This window comes from Pseudophryne corroboree, chromosome 2 (assembly GCF_028390025.1).
Source record: "Pseudophryne corroboree isolate aPseCor3 chromosome 2, aPseCor3.hap2, whole genome shotgun sequence".
NCBI classification, from domain to species: Eukaryota; Metazoa; Chordata; class Amphibia; order Anura; family Myobatrachidae; genus Pseudophryne; species Pseudophryne corroboree.
Genome location: NC_086445.1, coordinates 235916252 through 235936324, shown reverse-complemented (window position 1 = coordinate 235936324; position 20073 = coordinate 235916252). Strand labels below are relative to the sequence as shown.

Sequence of the window (20073 nt, the reverse complement as noted above, 5' to 3'; positions counted from 1 at the left end):
TAAGCGACACAACCACCTGGCCCATCTTGTAGTGTCATGCAGTGGCTGAATGTCGAGAGTGGGCCGCAATTGTTCGGTCCACTGACAGCATTTCCAGCATGCTCCAGTCACTTTAAAAAAAATCTGCAATTGATGGACTTATACGGCAGTACCCCAGGACTAATACTGCAATACCCCTGGACTCATACGGCAGTGTCACACAGGATGGCACATTTCAAAAACTAGGCCCCAAACAGCACCTCATTCAAAGATGTCGAAGAGGTGCAATGAGGTAGCTGTATGACTTATAGGCCCTACACACTGGCCGATTTTCTGAAAGATATGAACGATCTCGTTCATAAATGAACGAGAACTCGTTCATATCTTTCAGTGTGGAGACTCCAGCGATGAATGATGCGCGTCCCCGCGCTCGTTCATCGCTGGTCTCCCGTCGGCTGTGCATGCAGGCCAATATGGACGATCTCGTCCATATTTGCCTGCACTTCAATGCAGCCGCGTGACGGGGGGAGTGAAGAAACTTCACTCCCCCCGTCACTGCCCCCCCGCCGCCGGGTCGCTCGTCGGCCGTATCGGACGTCGGGCACCTCGGCGGCGCATCGGGAAATGTGTAGGGCCCTTACGCCAAGCGACACAAACAATTCCAACTGGAATTATACGTCCAAATCACTGGAATTAATTGGCAAGATCACTGTAAATAATAATTGTAAATCACTGACATTAATTGGCAAAATCACTGTAATTATACGTCCAAATCACTGGAAATAATTGCCAAGATCACTGTAATTAATAATTATAAATCACTGACATTAATTGGCAAAATCACTGTAATTATACGTCCAAATCACTGGAATTAAATAGCAAAATCTCGCTATCGCCTGCCTAGTGAAGTGGAATCTAGATGGGATTTGGTACCGGGGACACAATACATCCATCAATTGTCTAAATACCACTGCACTAATGGCGGATACTGGGTGCACGTCTAACACCAACATAAGTGTCAAGGCCTCAGTTATGAGGGCTTCCATCGTCATGTGAAGCTGAACCACTAGTCATGAACATAGGCCAGGGCCTCAGCTGTTCCTTGCCACTCCGTGTCGTAAATGGCATATTGGCAAGTTTACGTTTCTCCTCAGACCATTTCAATTTCTTTTTTTTGGGTCTTTTTACTGAACTTTGGCTTTTTGGATTTTACATGCTCTCTACTATCACATTGGGCATCGGCCTTGGCAGATGACGTTGATGGCATTTCATCGTCTATGTCATGGCTAGTGGCAGCAGCTTCAGCACTAGGAGGAAGTGGTTCTTCTTGATCTTTCCCTATTTTATCCTCAAAATTTTTGCTCTCCATTATTTTTTGGGAGTTATATGAGACAATATGCGGCACAGGAATGACTGGAATGACTGATGGATAGGACACTACCACTGGCCTGATGCAGCACAACAGGTTGTTGTTATAATTATTATACTGCAGCAGTGGACATATAGCAGCAGCGTATATTATCACTGGAATGACTGATGAGACAGGACACTACCACTGGTCTGCTCAACACAGCACCACTTTATACAGCTACACTGGATATATGTAAAAATAAAGCAGCCAGTATTTACCCTGCACAGAAATAAAATAACCCACCCAAATCTAACTCTCTCTGCAAATATTATATCTGCCTCCCCTGCAGTGCACATGGTTTTGCCCAACTGCTAAAAAAATTCCTGATGCGATCAACTTGGAATTACCCCCTGTGCTCATTAGCAGTTTGTGTTGTCAGTTCAGTGCAGGGCTGCAGGCAGTATAAAATGGGTGTGGTTCATAAAATCGACAGTGTCTAGGTCGACAATGTTTAGGTCGACCACTATAGGTCGACAGTCACTAGGTCGACATGGATGGAAGGTCGACAGGGTTTCTAGGTCGACATGTGCTAGGTAGACAGGTCTAAAGGTCGACATGAGGATTTTTTTTTTTTTGGTGTCGTTTTCTTCGTAGAGTGACCGGGATCCCAAATTAGTGCACCGCTTCGCTCGCCATGCTTCGGGCATGGTGCCTTCGCTCCGCTACCGCTTCGCTCGGCACACTTTACCGTTCCAATCGTAGTCCACGTGGATCGTTAAGTATGAAAGAATTCAAAAAAAGAAAAAAAATGTGAAATCCTCATGTCGACCTTTAGACCTGTCGACCTAGCACATGTCGACCTAGAAACCCTGTCGACCTTCCCTCCATGTCGACCTAGTGACTGTTGACCTATAGTGGTCGACCTAAACATTGTCGACCTAGACACTGTCGATCTTCAGACCGGATCCCGTATCAAATAGCGCACTTCTTGTTTGTTTGCTTTATGTAACCACGCCTTAGTTTTCTGTTAAAGTAACAAGCTGTACTCACACTTATAGTTGGAAACAAATATATAAAAAAATCAAATACCACCCTCTTCTGTTAACCCTTTTGTTGCTGAGGGTTTTCTTTCCTGTCCTGGACTCATTTTTCCTCTTTTGCACTTGTCACATTTCAACAAGAATAATAGGCTTACCATACCAGGGCTGTAACTAGGTGTATGCGGAGTGTGCTGCCAACAGCACACCTAGGGTGCTGTTGGCAGCACACTCCGCACACACCTAGTTACAACCCTGGTGCGGAGTGTGCTGCCAACAGCACCCCTAGGGTGCTGTTGGCAGCACTTGCCAATTGTGAATTATCCATACTTGCCTACCTGACCCTCTCCATAAGGGAGAAAATGCTCTGTTCCTGGACTTTCCTGGTAATGTATGATTGCCATCACCTGTGGTGAGCTAGTTAATTGATAAGAAAGGTGTTTCATCACAGGTGATGGCAATCATACATTACCAGGAAAGTCCAGGAACAGAGCATTTTCTCCCTCATGGAGAGGGTCAGGTAGGCAAGTATGGAATTATCTAATAATTGCTTTCAATTCCAGCTTCCCCAGTTTTTGAAGCCCAGCATCTCCTGATCGCCCGTCTCCTACCCCCACCCCTTTTATCACTAATACCTACACAGCATTCATGGACTTAACTTGATAACTCTTTGTTGATCAATCGCACTGTCTTTGTCACATTTACTGATTCTGATATGCCCGGGATGCAAACCCGTTGCCCATGACATTGCAGTCGGACACTTTATTCATTGTGGGAAGGGGCATCATAGCATTGGCTTTCTCTGGGATCAATTTTGTCATGCCCCTTCCCTGTGAGGCATGTGCCTTATGTTCTTATTGGAAAAATGGCAGGCGCCAATTCTTTTTCTGGCACAGGGCACCAAAAAGTCTAGTTACGGCACTGTACCACACTATCCTTTTAGACTAAAACTCATTAATTACACAGGTTCTGTGGCTGGCTGGTTTCAAGTCTGCATGTCACCTGGTTTTAATCAGTAACAGAAACTGTGTAATCAGGGATGATTCCTACATTTTTTTTTAGGTAGGATCAGCTGCAGTCCATAGAAGCCGGATTGAGCTGGCGAGTAAGGGCTGCAACACACACTCCGGTTTTTCCCAGATGGCAAAAAGCCGGACAAACTTTGTCCGGCTTTTTGCCATCCGGGAGAAACCGGCAGAGTCGCTCACACAGGACGGCTTTGAGCCGTGTGTGATGCTGTGCGCATGCGCAGCATCAGACACGGCTTCAGAAAAAACCGTTGTGTGTGAAAGCTCTCCTTCACACACATGGTTTACTGGCTCCAAAGACGGCCCGGCGGCCGCCGGACCTTCCAGTGGTGAGACCCGGCTGCAACCCGGCAGCCGGGCCGGGGCCGTGCAGTGTGAAGGGACCCTAGCCCTCACACTGTTAACTACAATGCCGGCACGGGAAAAAGCCGTCCGGCTTTTTCCCGGCCGGCAAAAGCCGGGTAGTGTGTTTCAGCACTAACAGGCCCAGCCAAAGCTTAAGTTTGTTGGTAAGTGAATATGGATTTTGGCGTCCCTTGATGGGATAAAAATCGATCAGTGTAAAAAAGAGCTAATCTGCGCATGCGCATCATACAGGTACAAAGTGTTTTGTGGTTTTGCTATGCTTCTAACGACGATTCCTTTCGCACAGCTGAACGCAGGAAGATTGACATGAGGTGGGCATTTCTGGGTGTCAACTGACCGTTTTCAGGGAGTGTTTGGAAAGACGCAGGCGTGCCAGTAAAAATGCAGGCGTGGCTGGGCGGGTGTGTGATGTCAAAAGCCTTCCCTCCTACGTTACAATCAATGCACATGATAGGCAACTACAGGGCTGGTCTTATTTTGCACAAAAATGTTTTGCAGGCACTCTGCTGCACAAGAGCTAACATACACTCCCCGGTGGGCGGCAACAATGCGTTTGCACGGCTGCTAAAACTAGCTAGCGAGTAATCAACTCGGAATGGCCCCCAGTATACCATCTCATGCACAGTTATCTAATAAACCCCATATAGCACATCACACACAATCAGGGTTGGACTGGCTCACCTCCTCCTCTAGGGATCAGGTTCCAGACTGTGCACTTGAATTATACATGTTACCTTATACTGCACAGGACTATGGTGTATTTTCTACAGTGCATTGCTGTTATTCTGGAACATTATCATGCACTAGTAGTATTTACTATATATGTATCATGGGGCCCAGACTATGCACTCTCTAATGGTTAGGCAAACCAAAGTGGTAGCTGGCCACACCCCCTCTGGAGACTGGCCACACCCCTAAACATGAGCCCCTAAACATGAGCCCCTACTACAACAACAAAATTTTCCCAGTGGGGCCTTCATGCCCCAGTCCGACACTGCACACAGGGGTCATTCCGAGTTGATCGCACATAGCAACTTTTTGCTGCTCATGCGATCAACTTGATACCACCTATGGGAGACTGTATTTTAGCATAGCAGGGCTGCGATTGCTTGTGCAGCCCTGCTATGCTAAACAAGTTTCCTGTAAAATAAGACCAGGGTCAGACCTACCTCCCTGTACAATGGATCCAGCGACGAAGGTCCCAGGATTGACGTCAGACATCCGCCCTCCAAACACCTGGACATGCCTGCATTTGGATATCCATGCCCGGAAAATGGTGAGTAGACGCCCCAGAACACCTCGTCCCTGTCTATCTTCTTGCGATCGCGCTAGCGATCACTTTCTTCTTTGTTCTGGCCGCTGACCATCGCCAGGCAATGATGCACATGCGCAATGCAGCTGCCGCGCTTGTGCTGTTCTGACCCATTCGCACCGCAGCAAAGAACCACTGCGTGCAAACTGGTCAGAATGACCCCCATAGTAATCTCATACCCCACAGGGGGAGAGATAGGGAAAGAGCAGGTGAGAGGCACACAGGAGGAGAGCTAAGGGGACAGAAGGTGAGAGGCACACAGGGGGAGAGCTAGGGGACAGAAGGTGAGAGGCACACTGGGTGAGAGCTAGGGGACAGAAGGTGAGAGGCACACTGGGTGAGAGCTAGGGAGAGAGCAGGTGAGAGGCACACTGGGGGAGAGCAGGGAAGAGAGCACGTGAGGGGCACACAGGAGGAGAGCTAGGGAGACAGAAGGTGAGGGGCATACAGGGGGAGAGAGCAGGTGAGAGGCACCCAGGAGGAGAGCTAGGGAGAGAGCAGGTGATGGGCACACATGAGGAGAGCTAGGGAGACCGAAGGTGAGAGGCACCCAGGAGGAGAGCTAGGGAGAGAGCAGGTGATGGGCACATAGGAGGATAGATAGGGAGAGAGCAGGTAAGAGGCACACAGGAGGAGAGCTAGAGAGACAGAAGTTGAGGGGCACACAGGGGGAGAGCTAGGGAGAGAGCAGGTGACAGGCACCCAGGGGAAGAGCTAGGGAGAGCAGGTGAGAGGCACACAGGAGGAGAGCTAGGGAGAGAGCAGGTGAGAGTCACACAGGGGGAGAGCAAGGGGGACAGAAGGTGAGGGGCACACAGGGGGAGAGCTAGGGGGACAGAAGGTGAGGGGCACACAGGGGGAGAGCAGGTGAGAGGCACACTGGGTGAGAGCTAGGGAGAGAGCAGGTGAGAGGCACACTGGGGGAGAGCTAGGGAGACAGAAGGTGAGGGGCACACAGAGGCAGTTATAGGGAGAGAGCACGTGAGGGGCACACAGGAGGAGAGCTAGGGAGACAGAAGGTGAGGGGCATACAGGGGGAGAGCTAGGGAGAGAGCAGGTGAGAGGCACACTGGGTGAGAGCTAGGGAGAGAGCAGGTGAGAGGCACACTGGGGGAGAGCTAGGGAGAGAGCAGGTGAGAGGCACACTGGGGGAGAGCTAGGGAGACAGAAGGTGAGGGGCACACAGAGGCAGTTATAGGGAGAGAGCACGTGAGGGGCACACAGGAGGAGAGCTAGGGAGACAGAAGGTGAGGGGCATACAGGGGGAGAGCTAGGGAGAGAGCAGGTGAGAGGCACACTGGGTGAGAGCTAGGGAGAGAGCAGGTGAGAGGCACACTGGGGGAGAGCTAGGGAGAGAGCAGGTGAGAGGCACACTGGGGGAGAGCTAGGGAGACAGAAGGTGAGGGGCACACAGAGGCAGTTATAGGGAGAGAGCACGTGAGGGGCACACAGGAGGAGAGCTAGGGAGACAGAAGGTGAGGGGCATACAGGGGGAAAGCTAGGGAGAGAGCAGGTGAGAGGCACCCAGGAGGAGAGCTAGGGAGAGAGCAGGTGATGGGCACACAAGAGGAGAGCTAGAGAGACAGAAGGTGAGGGGCACCCAGGAGGAGAGCTAGGGAGAGAGCAGGTGATGGGCACACATGAGGAGAGCTAGGGAGACAGAAGGTGAGAGGCACACAGGAGGAGAGCTAGGGAGAGAGCAGGTGATGGGCACATAGGAGGAGAGATAGGGAGAGAGCAGGTAAGAGGCACACAGGAGGAGAGATAGAGAGACAGAAGGTGAGGGGCACACAGGGGGAGAGCTAGGGAGAGAGCAGGTGAGAGGCACCCAGGAGAAGAGCTAGGGAGAGCAGGTGAGCGGCACATAGGAGGAGAGATAGGGAGAGAGCAGGTAAGAGGCACACAGGAGGAGAGCTAGAGAGACAGAAGGTGAGGGGCACACAGGGGGAGAGCTAGGGAGAGAGCAGGTGAGTGGCACCCAGGAGAAGAGCTAGGGAGAGCAGGTGAGAGGCACATAGGAGGAGAGATAGGGAGAGAGCAGGTGAGAGTCACACAGGGGGAGAGCTTGGGGGACAGAAGGTGAGGGGCACACAGGGGGAGAGCTAGGGAGAGAGCAGGTGATGGGCACAGAGGAGGAGAGCTAGGGAGAGAGCAAGTGAGAGACACACTGGGGGAGAGCTAGGCAAAGAGTAAGTTAGAGGCACACGGACTCATGGACTCATTTTTCCTCTTTTGCGCTTGTGACATTTCAACAAGAATAATAGGCTTACCATACCAGGGCTGTAACTAGGATTGTGCGGAGTGTGCTGCCAACAGCACCCATAGGGTGCTGTTGGCAACACTTGCAAATTGCAAATTGTGAATTATCTAATAATTGCTTTCAATTCCAGCTTCCCCAGTTTTTGAAGCCCAGCATCTTCTGATTTAATTTTTAATTAACATTTTTTAATCTCAACTCGTTTATTTGAATTTGTGGCAGCTGTTTTCTTAGGGCTATTTCACACTAGCCGATTTTGACCGGCCGGCAAAAATCCGCACAAAAATAAGAATTTACTCACCGGTAATTCTATTTCTCGTAGTCCGTAGTGGATGCTGGGAACTCCGTAAGGACCATGGGGAATAGCGGGCTCCGAAGGAGGCTGGGCACTCTAGAAAGATCTTAGACTACCTGGTGTGCACTGGCTCCTCCCACTATGACCCTCCTCCAAGCCTCAGTTAGGTACTGTGCCCGGACGAGCGTACACAATAAGGAAGGATTTTGAATCCCGGGTAAGACTCATACCAGCCACACCAATCACACCGTACAACTCGTGATATGAAACACAGTTAACAGTATGAAACAATAGAGCCTCTCAACAGATGGCTCAACAATAACCCGATTTAGTTAACAATAACTATGTACAAGTAATGCAGATAAACCGCACTTGGGATGGGCGCCCAGCATCCACTACGGACTACGAGAAATAGAATTACCGGTGAGTAAATTCTTATTTTCTCTAACGTCCTAGTGGATGCTGGGAACTCCGTAAGGACCATGGGGATTATACCAAAGCTCCCAAACGGGCGGGAGAGTGCGGATGACTCTGCAGCACCGAATGAGAGAACTCCAGGTCCTCCTCAGCCAGGGTATCAAATTTGTAGAATTTTGCAAACGTGTTTGCCCCTGACCAAGTAGCTGCTCGGCAAAGTTGTAAAGCCGAGACCCCTCGGGCAGCCGCCCAAGATGAGCCCACCTTCCTTGTGGAATGGGCATTGACAGATTTTGGCTGTGGCAGGCCTGCCACAGTATGTGCAAGCTGAATTGTACTACAAATCCAACGAGCAATAGTCTGCTTAGAAGCAGGAGCACCCAGCTTGTTGGGTGCATATAGGATAAACAGCGAGTCAGATTTTCTGACTCCAGCCGTCCTGGAAACATATATTTTCAGGGCCCTGACAACGTCTAGCAACTTGGAGTCCTCCAAATCCTTAGTAGCCGCAGGCACCACAATAGGCTGGTTCAGGTGAAACGCTGACACCACCTTAGGGAGAAACTGGGGACGAGTCCTCAATTCTGCCCTATCCATATGGAAAATCAAATAAGGGCTTTTACAAGACAAAGCCGCCAATTCTGATACTCGCCTGGCAGAAGCCAAGGCCAATAACATAACCACCTTCCATGTGAGATATTTCAGATCCACGGTTTTTAGTGGTTCAAACCAAAGTGATTTTAAGAAAACTCAACACCACGTTGAGATCCCAAGGTGCCACAGGAGGCACAAACGGGGGCTGACTATGCAGCACTCCTTTTATAAATGTCTGAACTTCAGGTACTGAAGCTAGTTCTTTTTTGAAAGAAAATCGACAGAGCCGAGATCTGTACCTTAATGGAACCCAATTTAAGGCCCATAGTCACTCCTGCTTGCAGGAAATGCAGAAATCGACCTAGTTGAAATTCCTCTGTTGGGGCCCTTTCGGCCTCACACCATGCAACATATTTTCGCCATATGCGGTGATAATGAGTTGCTGTAACCTCTTTCCTGGCTTTAGTAAGCGTAGGAATTACTTCCTCCGGAATACCCTTTTCCTTCAGGATCCGGCGTTCAACCGCCATGCCGTCAAACGCAGCCGCGGTAAGTCTTGGAACAGACAGGGCCCCTGCTGCCGCAGGTCCTGACTGAGTGGCAGAGGCCATTGGTCCTCTGATATAAATTCTTGAAGTTCTGGGTACCAAGCTCTTCTTGGCCATCCACGAGTATCGTTCTTACTCCTCGCCTTCTTATTATTCTCAGTACCTTTGGTATGAGAGGCAGAGGGGAGAACATCTAAACCGACTGGTACACCCACGGTGTTACCAGAGCGTCCATAGCTATCGCCTGAGGGTCCCTTGACCTGGAGCAATATCTTTTATAGCTTTTTGTTAAGGCGGGACGCCATCATGTCCACCTGTGGCCTTTCCCAATGGTGTACAATCCTATTGGAAGACTTCTGGAGGAAGTCCCCATTCTCCCGGGTGGAGGTCGTGTCTGTTGAGAAGATCTGCTTCCCAGTTGTCCACTCCGGGAATGAACACTGCTGACAGTGCTAACACATGATTTTCCGCCTATCGGAGAATCCTTGTGGCTTCTGCCATCGCCATCCTGCTTTTTGTGCCGCCCTATTGATTACATGGGCGACTGCCGTGATGTTGTCTGATTGGATCAGTACCGGCTGGTTTTGAAGCAGAGGCCTTGCTGGCCTCAGGGCATTGTAAATGGCCCTCAGATCCAGAATATTTATGTGTAGGGAAATAACCTGACTTTACCAAAGTCCCTGGAAGTTTCTTCCCTATGCGACTGCCCCCCAGCCTCAAAGGCTGGAATCCATGGTCACTAGGACCTAGTCCTGTATGCCGAACCTGCGGCCCTCTTGAATATGGGCACTCTGCAGCCACCACAGTAGAGATACCCTGGTCCTTGGAGACAGGGTTATCAGCCTATGCATCGGAAGATGCGATCCGGACCACTTGTCCAACAGGTCCCTCTGAAAAGTTCTTGTATGGAACCTGCCTAATGGGATTGCTTCGTAAGAAGCTACCATTTTTCCCAGGACTCGCGTGCAATGATGCACCGCTACCTATTTTGGTTTCAGGAGGTCTCTGACTAGAGATGACAACTCCTTGGCTTTCTCCTCCGGGAGAAACACTATTTCTGGTTTATGTCCAGAACCATCCCCAGGAACAGTAGACGTGTCATAGGAACCAGCTGTGACTTTGGACTGTTTAGAATCCACCTATGCTGTTGTAGCACTTTCCAAAATAGTGCTACCCCGACTACCAACTGCTCCTTGGACCTCGCCCTCATAACGAGATTGTCCAATTACGGGATAATTACAACTCCCTTTTTTTGAAGGAGTATCATCATTTCGGCCATTACCTTGATAAAACACCCTCGGTGCCATGTACAGTCCAAACGGCAGTGTCTGGACTTGGTAATGGTAATCCTGTACCACAAATCTGAGGTACTCCTGGCGAGGATGGTAAATGGGGACATGCAGGTAAGCATCCTTGATGTCCCGGGATACCATGTAATCCCCCTCGTCCAGGCTTGCAATAACCGCCCTGAGCGATTCCATCTTGAACTTGAATTTTTTTATGTTCAAGGATTTTAAATATAAAATGGGTCACACCGAACCATGCGGTTTCGGTACCCCAACCCGTGTGGAATAGTAACCCCGTCCTTGTTGAAGTAGGGGCACCTTGAGTATTACCTGCTGGGAATACCGCTTATTAATTGCCTCTAGCACAGCCTCCCTGCTTGAGGGAGTTGTCAGCAAGGCATATTTTAGGAAACGGCTGGGGGGAGACATCTCTAATTCCAGCTTGTACCCCTGAAATACTACTTGGAAGAAACAGGGATCCACCTGTGAGCGAGCCCACTAATTGCTGAAATTTTTGAGGCGGCCCCCCACCGTACCTGGCTACACCTGTGGAGCACCCGCGTCATGGTGTGTACTCACAGGAGGCGGGGGAAGAATCTTGATTCTGGGAACAGGCTGACTGGTGCAGCTTTTTCCCTCTACCCTTGTCTCTGTACAGAAAGGAAGCGCCATTTGACCCGCTTGCTTTTCTGAAGCCGAAAGGACTGTACCTTTTTCTGTGAGGAAACCTGAGGTAAAATTATATCTTCCCAGCAGTTGCTGTGGATACGAGGTCCCAAAGACCATCCCCAAATAATTCCTCACTCTTATAAGGCTCTCTATGCGCTTTTTAAGTCAGCATCACCTGTCCAGTGACAGGTCTCTAATACCCTCCTGACAGAATGGACATTACATTTATTTTGGATGCCAGCCGGCAAAATATCCCTCTGTGCATCCCCCATATATAAGACAACGTCTTTAATATGTTTTTATGTTTGCCAACTATTATCCCTGTTTGACAGGGTCACCAACCACGCTGCAGCAGCACTATCTGCAGGTCTCAGTCTAGTACCTGAGTGTGTAAATACAGACTTCAGGATAGCCTCCTGTTTTTTTTTTTTTATCAACAGGTACCTATTAAAGTGGCCGTATCCTAAGACGGCAGTGCCACCTTTTTTGACAAACGTGTGAGCGCCTTATCCACCCTAGGGGATATCTCCCAGCGTAACTTATCCTCCTGGCGGGAAAGGGTACGCCATCAGTAACTTTTTATAAATTACCAGTTTCTTAACGGGGGAACCCACGCTTTTCACACACTTCAATTATTCATCTGATGGGGGAACAAAACACTGCCTGTTTTTTCTCCCCAAACCTAAAACCCATTTATAGAGGTTAAAGTCAGAAATGTATAACACATTTTTTATTGCCGGGATCAAGTCACGGATTGGATTGTGTATATGTCTCCACCTTGTCGACACTGGAGTCAGACTCTGTGTCGACATCTGTGTCTGCCATCTGAGAGAGCGGGCGTTTTTGAGCCCCTGATGGCCTTTGAGACGTCTGGGCAGGCGCGGGCTGCGAAGCCGGCTGTCCCACAGCTGTTACGTCATCCACCCTTTTATGTAGGGAGTTGACACTGTCGGTTAATACCTTTTACCTCTCTATCCACTCTGGTGTCGGCCCCACAGGGGGCGACATCACATATATCGGCCTCTGTTCCGTCACCATATAAGCCTCCTCATTCAACATGTCGACACAGCCGTACCGACACACCGCAGACACACAGGGAATGCTCTAAACGAGGACAGGACCCACAAAAGCCCTTTGGGGGGACAGAGTGAGAGTATGCCAGCACACACCAGAGCGCTATATACTGCAGGGACTAACTGAGTTATGTCCCCTATAGCTTTATATCTATATATATAATGTATACTGCGCCTAAATTTAGTGCCCCCTCTCTCTTTTTTTAACCCTTGTAGACTGCAGGGGAGAGCCAGGGAGCTTCCCTCCAACGGAGCTGTGAGGGAAAATGGCGCCAGTGTGCTGAGGAGATAGGCTCCGCCCCTTTTTCGCGGCCTATTCTCCCGTTTTTTATGGACTTCTGGCAGGGGTATTTACCTCATATATAGCCCCTGGGGCTATATATTGAGGTATTTTTGCCAGCCAAGGTGTTTTTATTGCTGCCTCAGGGCGCCCCCCCCCAGCGCCCTGCACCCTCAGTGACCGGAGTATGAAGTGTGTGAGAGGAGCAATGGCGCACAGCTGCAGTGCTGTGCGCTACCTTGGTGAAGACTGAGTCTTCATACCGCCGATTTTCCGGACCATCTTCTTGCTTCTGGCTCTGTAAGGGGGACGGCGGCGCGGCTCCGGGACCGAACATCAAGGCTGGGCCTGCGGTCGATCCCTCTGGAGCTAATGGTGTCCAGTAGCCTAAGAAGCCCAATCCGGCTGCAAGCAGGCGAGTTCGCTTCTTCTCCCCTTAGTCCCTCGCTGCAGTGAGCCTGTTGCCAGCAGGTCTCACTGAAAAGAACAAATTCTAAGACTATAACTTTCTAAGAGCTCAGGAGAGCCCCTAGTGTGCATCCAACCTCGGCCGGGCACGAAATCTAACTGAGGCTTGGAGGAGGGTCATAGTGGGAGGAGCCAGTGCACACCAGGTAGTCTAAGATCTTTCTAGAGTGCCCAGCCTCCTTCGGAGCCCGCTATTCCCCATGGTCCTTACGGAGTTCCCAGCATCCACTAGGACGTTAGAGAAAGTCTGATGCTTTTTTTACCGGCCAGCAGTGCCTTTTATGCACAACGGCTTTGAGCCGTGTTTAATGCTGTGCGCAGCATCATCAACACAAAAACCCGGTGTGTGTGAAAGATCCCATTCACACACACACTGCACTACTTCAGGAACGGCACAGCCACGGTCCGGTAGCTGTCCTATTCAGTGGATAGATCCGGCTGGTACAGTGACTGTGTCCGTACTGTGTGACAGGACTCATCGAGCTGAAGTATTAACTACAATCCCGGGACGGCAAAAAGCCGCCTAGTGTGAAAGGGGCCATAGTGGTATTGCAGCAGCTATGTTTGGTGACTGCAGTGGCGTAACTCCTGCCCCCGCTGCCACTGCGGAGGCTTGGAGGCTCAGGGCTGCGGGGGCGCTGTTACTGATTGCTGTGTGTGTTCGGGAAGGAGCTAGAGGGCACAGCGCGCGCCTCTCCTCACTGGCGTTTCTATAATGGGTGCAGTGTGTGCGGCACACATGGGCCCCTGAGTCCAAAGGGGGCCCACACTGCACCCATTTTTTTTAACACTCACCCCTCCGGAGTCCCACGTCATCGGCGCTGTTAAAACCCCGTGAAAATGGCCGCTGTGCAGTAGAGAAATCTCTGGGAAAATGCCCGCTGCGCCATTTTCCTGGAGATCTGCACATGCGCAGTAGAGTCTGAGCACTCTAGTGCTCAGACTCTACAGTGCTCCTGCAGAGAAGAGGGGGCCCGTACAGAGGAGGCAGCACATGGGCCTCCTCTCTTAAAGCGCCCCTGCCTCTCCTGTGTGTCCCTCCTGGGTCTCCAGCGGCAGCGTACCTGTTAAATGAAGTGCTGGTTCGTGAGCCAATCAGGAGCCTCAGCTGCCGGTCCGCAAGCTCTGGTTGGCTCACGAACTGGCACCTCATTTGACAGACACACCGCTGGAGACACAGGACAGACACAGCCAGGAGAGGCGCGCTGCGCCCTCCGGCTCCTTCCCGGACTCACAGCAGCGGGGGAGGGTGTGTACCTGGCACTGGGGGGGCATATTTGGCACTGGGGGCATATGTGTAGCTGGCACTGGGGGGGCATATGGGGCACTGGGTGCATATGTGTATCTGGCACTGGGGGCACATTTGTATCTGGTACTGTGGGGGCATGTGCGTCACTGGGGCATATTTGTTTCTGGCACTATGGGGCCATATTTGTTTCTGGCACTGTGGGGGAATATCTGGCACTGGGGCATATGTGGAACTGGGAACACAGTCCTAGCAACAAGCATTACCCCCTGGTAACAAGCACAACACCCAGCTCATGAAATCCCTGGCAACAAGCATTACCCCCTAGCAATGAGCATGACACCCAGTGCATGAAACCCCTGGCAACAAGCTTGACACCCAGCACGATACCCCTGGCAACAATCATGGGGTTTTGACCAGCCGGCAAAAATCCGGACAAAAGTCTGATGTTATTTTACCGGCCAGCAGTGTCTTTTACACACAATGGGTTTGAGCCATGTTTAATGCTGTGCGCAGCATCATCAACACAAAAACCCGGTGTGAGTGAAAGGTCCCATTCACACACACACTGCACTACCTTCAGGGACGGCACGGCCACGGTCCGGCAGCTATCCTATTCAGTGGATAGATCCGGCTGGTACACAGCAACCGGACCGTGTCTGTACCGTGTGACAAGACTCATCAAGCTGACGTATTAACTACAATCCCGTGACGACAAAAGTCGCCTAGTGTGACGGGGGCCATAGTGGTGTTGCAGCAGCTATGTTTGGAGACTGTCTCATCTTTAAAAACAACAAGTTAGTTGGCAGGTGAGCTTTAAACCTGTTAACATATTTTCAGTTTAACACTGATGTGATAAGAGTTACCAGGTTTTCATAATTCTGAATGATAGTGTAGGCAGGGATTAAAGTTAGCCGGAACGGGGTGGAACTGCGTTCCGTCAGTTCCACTTGGAGACGGAACGCAGTTCCGCCTCCTCTGGCTCACCTCACCCCATATGTCCCCGGCGCCGCAGCAGGGAGATGACGGGCGCCCACTGAGATTGTGTTACCAGCGGGCGCCCGTCTCCCTGCACAGTGGCAGCCGGAGGCAGGAGCTCAGTACTAAGCTCCGGCTTTGTCAGTGCGCGCTATGGGAGAGACATCATGACGTCTTTCCCATAGTGCCGAGGAGCGGATGCACAGAAGACTGCTGCTGCAGGATACGGAGCGGGGCTTGGTAAGTATGGTGTGTTGTGTTTGTTTTTTTATTTGTGTAGTGACGCATCTACTGGGGGGGGCATTGCTACTGGGGGGCATGTACTGGAGGCAAACAACTGGGGGGGCATTACTACTGGGGGCATCTACGGGGGGCAAGCTACAAGGGGGCTAACTACTGGGGGCATTACTACTGGGGGCATTACTACTGGGGCTAAATTACTGGGGGCATTACTACTTGGAGGCATTACTACTGGGGGCTAAACTACAAGAGGGCATAGCTACAGGGGCATTACTACAGGCAACATTACTACTGGGGGCAATATTACACAGGGGCATTAACATTAAGGGCATTACTACTGGGGGCACTACTAATGAGGGCATTGTAAAGGGGGCACTTCATAAGGGGCATCACTCCTGTGGACATAAGGGACACTGCTTTTGCGGGCATTGCATAAGGGGCACCACTACTATGGGCTCTATATAAGGGGCACTACCACTGTGGGTATTGTGTAAGAGGCGCTACTGCTGTGGGAATTATGTGTATTATGGGGTGCTACTACTGTGGGCATTATTACTATTGTGTAACACGCCCCTTTTTTGAGCCCACGCCCCCCCCTTTTTTACGGCGCGCGCAATACCTTTGTTGCATTGGCGCCATGGGCAGGGGGGTGAGTTCCACCACCTCTCTAGGATCACTTTAAGCACTGAGTGTAGGACTTGCAGGAAAATGGAGTCTCGTGACATGGGCTGCAAGCTTGAATGCATTGATCAATTCACAAACCAAAACCCCATTATTTATGTATAATCTCTGTTATATATATATAGCATAAACTAAATATAATATTAATTTATATATATATATATATGTATATAAATAAATGAGAGAGAGAAGAGAAATATATATATATATATATAGATTTATCTCAGGCATTCCCAACCCCAGTCCTCAAGGCACACTAACAGTCCAAGTTTTAGTGATATCCATGCTTGAGCACAGGTGACTTAGGGGTCTACTTACTAACCCTTAGAACAGTGGTAGCCAACCCTGGTCCTTGAGAGCTACCAACAGTTCATGTTTTACAGCTCACCTAGCAGGTGCACTCATTACATACTTGCCTACCCTCCCGCATTTAGCGGGAGGCTCCCGTTTTTTTAAGTGAGCCTCCCGCTGCCCCGCAAATTGTCCGGGTCCTCCCGGTGTTTCATACTGTATGTACTTTGTGTAAATGCGGACTGCACATGCGCCAGTCCGAAAGTGCCGGTGACAGAGAGCCTGTACAGGGTGAAGAGCTGCAGAATTGCTACAGCTGAGAGGAGCGGAGCACTCACCCAGCATGCTGTGGTCACGGTGGGAGGCGGGGCTGTGCTCCTTCGTAGGCAGGACCGGCTCTAGTACTGGTTTGTGGGGCAGGGGCAGCCGCCAGCGGCTCTACATTTGCACTGACCATCTGAGCTGAGCCTGCAGCGGGAGGGAGCACCAGCAACGTAGCATGTGCAGGGGCTGGCTAGCAATAATACAAACATGCCGCTCCGTTCGGGCGGCCGCTGGCAGAGCAGCTCATTAATCTGAACCAGCAGGGAGCTCCAGAATGGGTGCGCGGCTAGCAATAGTAAAATGTGCCAGAATACGGAAGGGAGGAGGGGGAAGAAGGAGGAGAGAGGCTGCCTAGCAGACTGCCTCTAACACCAACTGACTGGTCTGGCTGTTGCCACTAACAAATATGTGTGCTGCTGCACATGCCCAGACCCAGCAGATCCTACTCCCTTGGGCACTGTGAGTGTGCTGTCAGCCAGCCACCTTGTCTGGAATGGATCCACCTGCCTCCGACCTCGTCGGCCTGTACCTGGGTCCGCCGGCCTCCGTCAGTGACACCCTGCAGGTCACCTCTATGTTGATTGGACACAGTGTGGTGAGTAACCATGTATGACCCCATGTACCCCCTACCTGTGTGTGTGACCCCATGCACCCCCTACCTGTTTGTGGGACCCCCTGTACCTCCTACCTGTGTGTGGGACCCCCTGTACCCCCCACCTGTGTGTGTGACCCCCTGTACCCCCACGTGTGTGTGTGACCCCCTGTACCCCGTGTGTGCGTATGTGTGTTTGTTAGTCCCTGTACCCCCTACCTGTGTGTGTGACCTCCTGTACCCCCCTACCCATGTGTGTGACCTCCTGTACCCCCCTACCCCTGTTTGTGACACCTTTCCCCCCCTAGCTCCCCTGGTGTTTGACACCCTGTACCCGCTACCTTTGTGTTTGTCACCCCATATCCCCCTTCCCCTGTGTGTATGGCATTTTTGACCCACCTGTTTATGACATACTGTACCCCCATCCCCCTGTGTATGACACAATTTACACCGCCTACACCTATACGCCATAACCCTCCCCCCGTGTAAGGTACACTGTACACCCTCTACCTTTGTGTGTCACCCTGGACCCCCCTCCCTGCCCCCCTTAAAGGCTTTTTTATTGGATTTTATCCCCACCTTCCTCTCCCTACTCATACCTTCTGTCCGTGGTCCCCAGTCATCAACCACCAACTCCTCTGTCCCCTGGTCACAGCCCATCACTGCACACCCTTTGCCCCTCCAGTCCGTCACCCCAAAACCTCTGCCTCACAGTCACAGCCTAGCACCCATAATCAAAAATATTGTCACCTCTGTCCCCCGGCTACAGAAACCTCGGCCTCACAGTTACAGCCTGTCACCCCACACCCTCTACCCCTGCTCACAGGCTATCACCTCACCACCCACTCACAGCCTGTCACTCCACACATTTACCCACTTGTCACAGTCCTTCGCTGCCCCTCAATCTCTGTCCCCCAGTCACAGTCCATCGCCCCTCAGCCTCTGTCCCCCAGTCACAGTCCATCGCCCCTCAGCCTCTGTCCCCCAGTCACAGTCCGTCGCCCCTCAGCCTCTGTCCCCCAGTCACAGTCCGTCGCCCCTCAGCCTCTGTCCCCCAGTCACAGTCCGCCGCCCCTAAGTCTCCGTCCCCCAGTCACAGTCCATCGCCCCTCAGCCTCCATCCCCCAGTCTCAGTCCATCGCCCCTCAGCCTCCGTCCCCCAGTCTCAGTCCGTTGCCGCACAGCCTCCGTCCCCCAGTCACAGTCCATCACTTCACAACCTCCACTTTATCCCTGTTCATGGCTTAGTACAGAGGTTCCCAAACACGGTCCTCAAGGCACCCCAACAGTCCAGGATTTAGGTATCTCCATGGCTCAGCACAGATGGTTAAATCAAATTGACTAAGATGCTAATTAAGTCACCTGTGGCCAAGCATGGATACATTTAAAACCAGGATCATTGGGGTGCCTTAAGGACCACATTTTGGAACCTCTGGCTTAGTAAATAGACCCCTAAATTAGTACCTCAGTTAATTTGATTTAATCATTTATGCTAAAGCCTGCACTGTTAGTGTGCCTTGACACACACAGTCCCTACAAATCCTATATTTGCCCCTGCAAATATGTGGAGAAGGTAGAAACTTTATATCAATACTTTACCTTTACTCTGGAAGTAGCCAGTGGTGAAGATGAAGAGAAAGCAGATATAATGCAACCCAAGTGGGAAGTTGCTGCACTTCTTAATAAGTATTTCCAACTTCTCACTGTGTACTTTCCCTGGCAGATCTCTTTGTTGAGGATAAAAAAAACAGCAGAGGAAGACTGCAATGAGCGTTTATATAACCCTCTAAATGTCAGGGGGCAGGGTTTGGATGTCTTGGATTCTTCAGCACATACCAGAAGCAGGCAGCAGACTGTAACAGTGTGCTACAAAATGTTTCTAGCCGATGTTGTTTTCTCTTTGTGGGAGTAATTCCAAGTTGATCGCAGCAGGAATTTTTTTTAGCAGTTGGGCAAAACCATGTGCACTGCAGGGGAGGCAGATATAACATGTGCAGAGAGAGTTAGATTTGGGTGTGGTGTGTTCAATCTGCAATCTAATTCGCAGTGTAAAAATAAAGCAGCCAGTATTTCTCTATCGTCCTAGTGGATGCTGGGGTTCCTGAAAGGACCATGGGGAATAGCGGCTCCGCAGGAGACAGGGCACAAAAAGTAAAGCTTTTTCCGATCAGGTGGTGTGCACTGGCTCCTCCCCCTATGACCCTCCTCCAGACTCCAGTTAGATTTTTGTGCCCGGCCGAGAAGGGTGCAATCTAGGTGGCTCTCCTAAAGAGCTGCTTAGAGAAAGTTTAGCTAGGTTTTTTATTTTACAGTGATTCCTGCTGGCAACAGGATCACTGCAGCGAGGGACTGAGGGGAGAAGGAGTCAACTCACCTGCGTGCAGGATGGATTGGTTTCTTGGCTACTGGACATCAAGCTCCAGAGGGACGATCACAGGTACAGCCTGGATGGTCACCGGAGCCACGCCGCCGGCCCCCTTGCAGATGCTGAAATCAGAAGAGGTCCAGAATCGGCGGCTGAAGACTCCTGCAGTCTTCTAAAGGTAGCGCACAGCACTGCAGCTGTGCGCCATTTTCCTCTCAGCACACTTCACACGGCAGTCACTGAGGGTGCAGGGCGCTGGGAGGGGGGCGCCCTGGGAGGCAAATGAGTACCTATAAAGGCTAAAAATACCTCACATATAGCCCTAGAGGCTATATGGAGATATTTAACCCCTGCCTAATTTTTCTAAATAGCGGGAGACGAGCCCGCCGGAAAAGG

At 50.9% G+C, this 20073-nt stretch overlaps 1 protein-coding gene across 2 annotated transcripts in view; it reads right to left on the bottom strand.

The window, feature by feature from the left end:
- The window catches only part of LOC135011696 (retinol dehydrogenase 7-like), a 167795-nt gene extending 148642 nt beyond the window's left edge, over positions 1–19153 (bottom strand). Inside the window, exon 1 of one of the 2 annotated variants that reach the window (XM_063952482.1) lies at positions 18912–19153. The gene's annotated coding sequence lies outside the window, so the exon portion shown is untranslated. The remainder of the gene's footprint in view (positions 1–18911) is intronic. The other variant, XM_063952481.1, reaches the window with a different exon arrangement.
- Between the last annotated feature and the right edge of the window lie 920 nt (positions 19154–20073).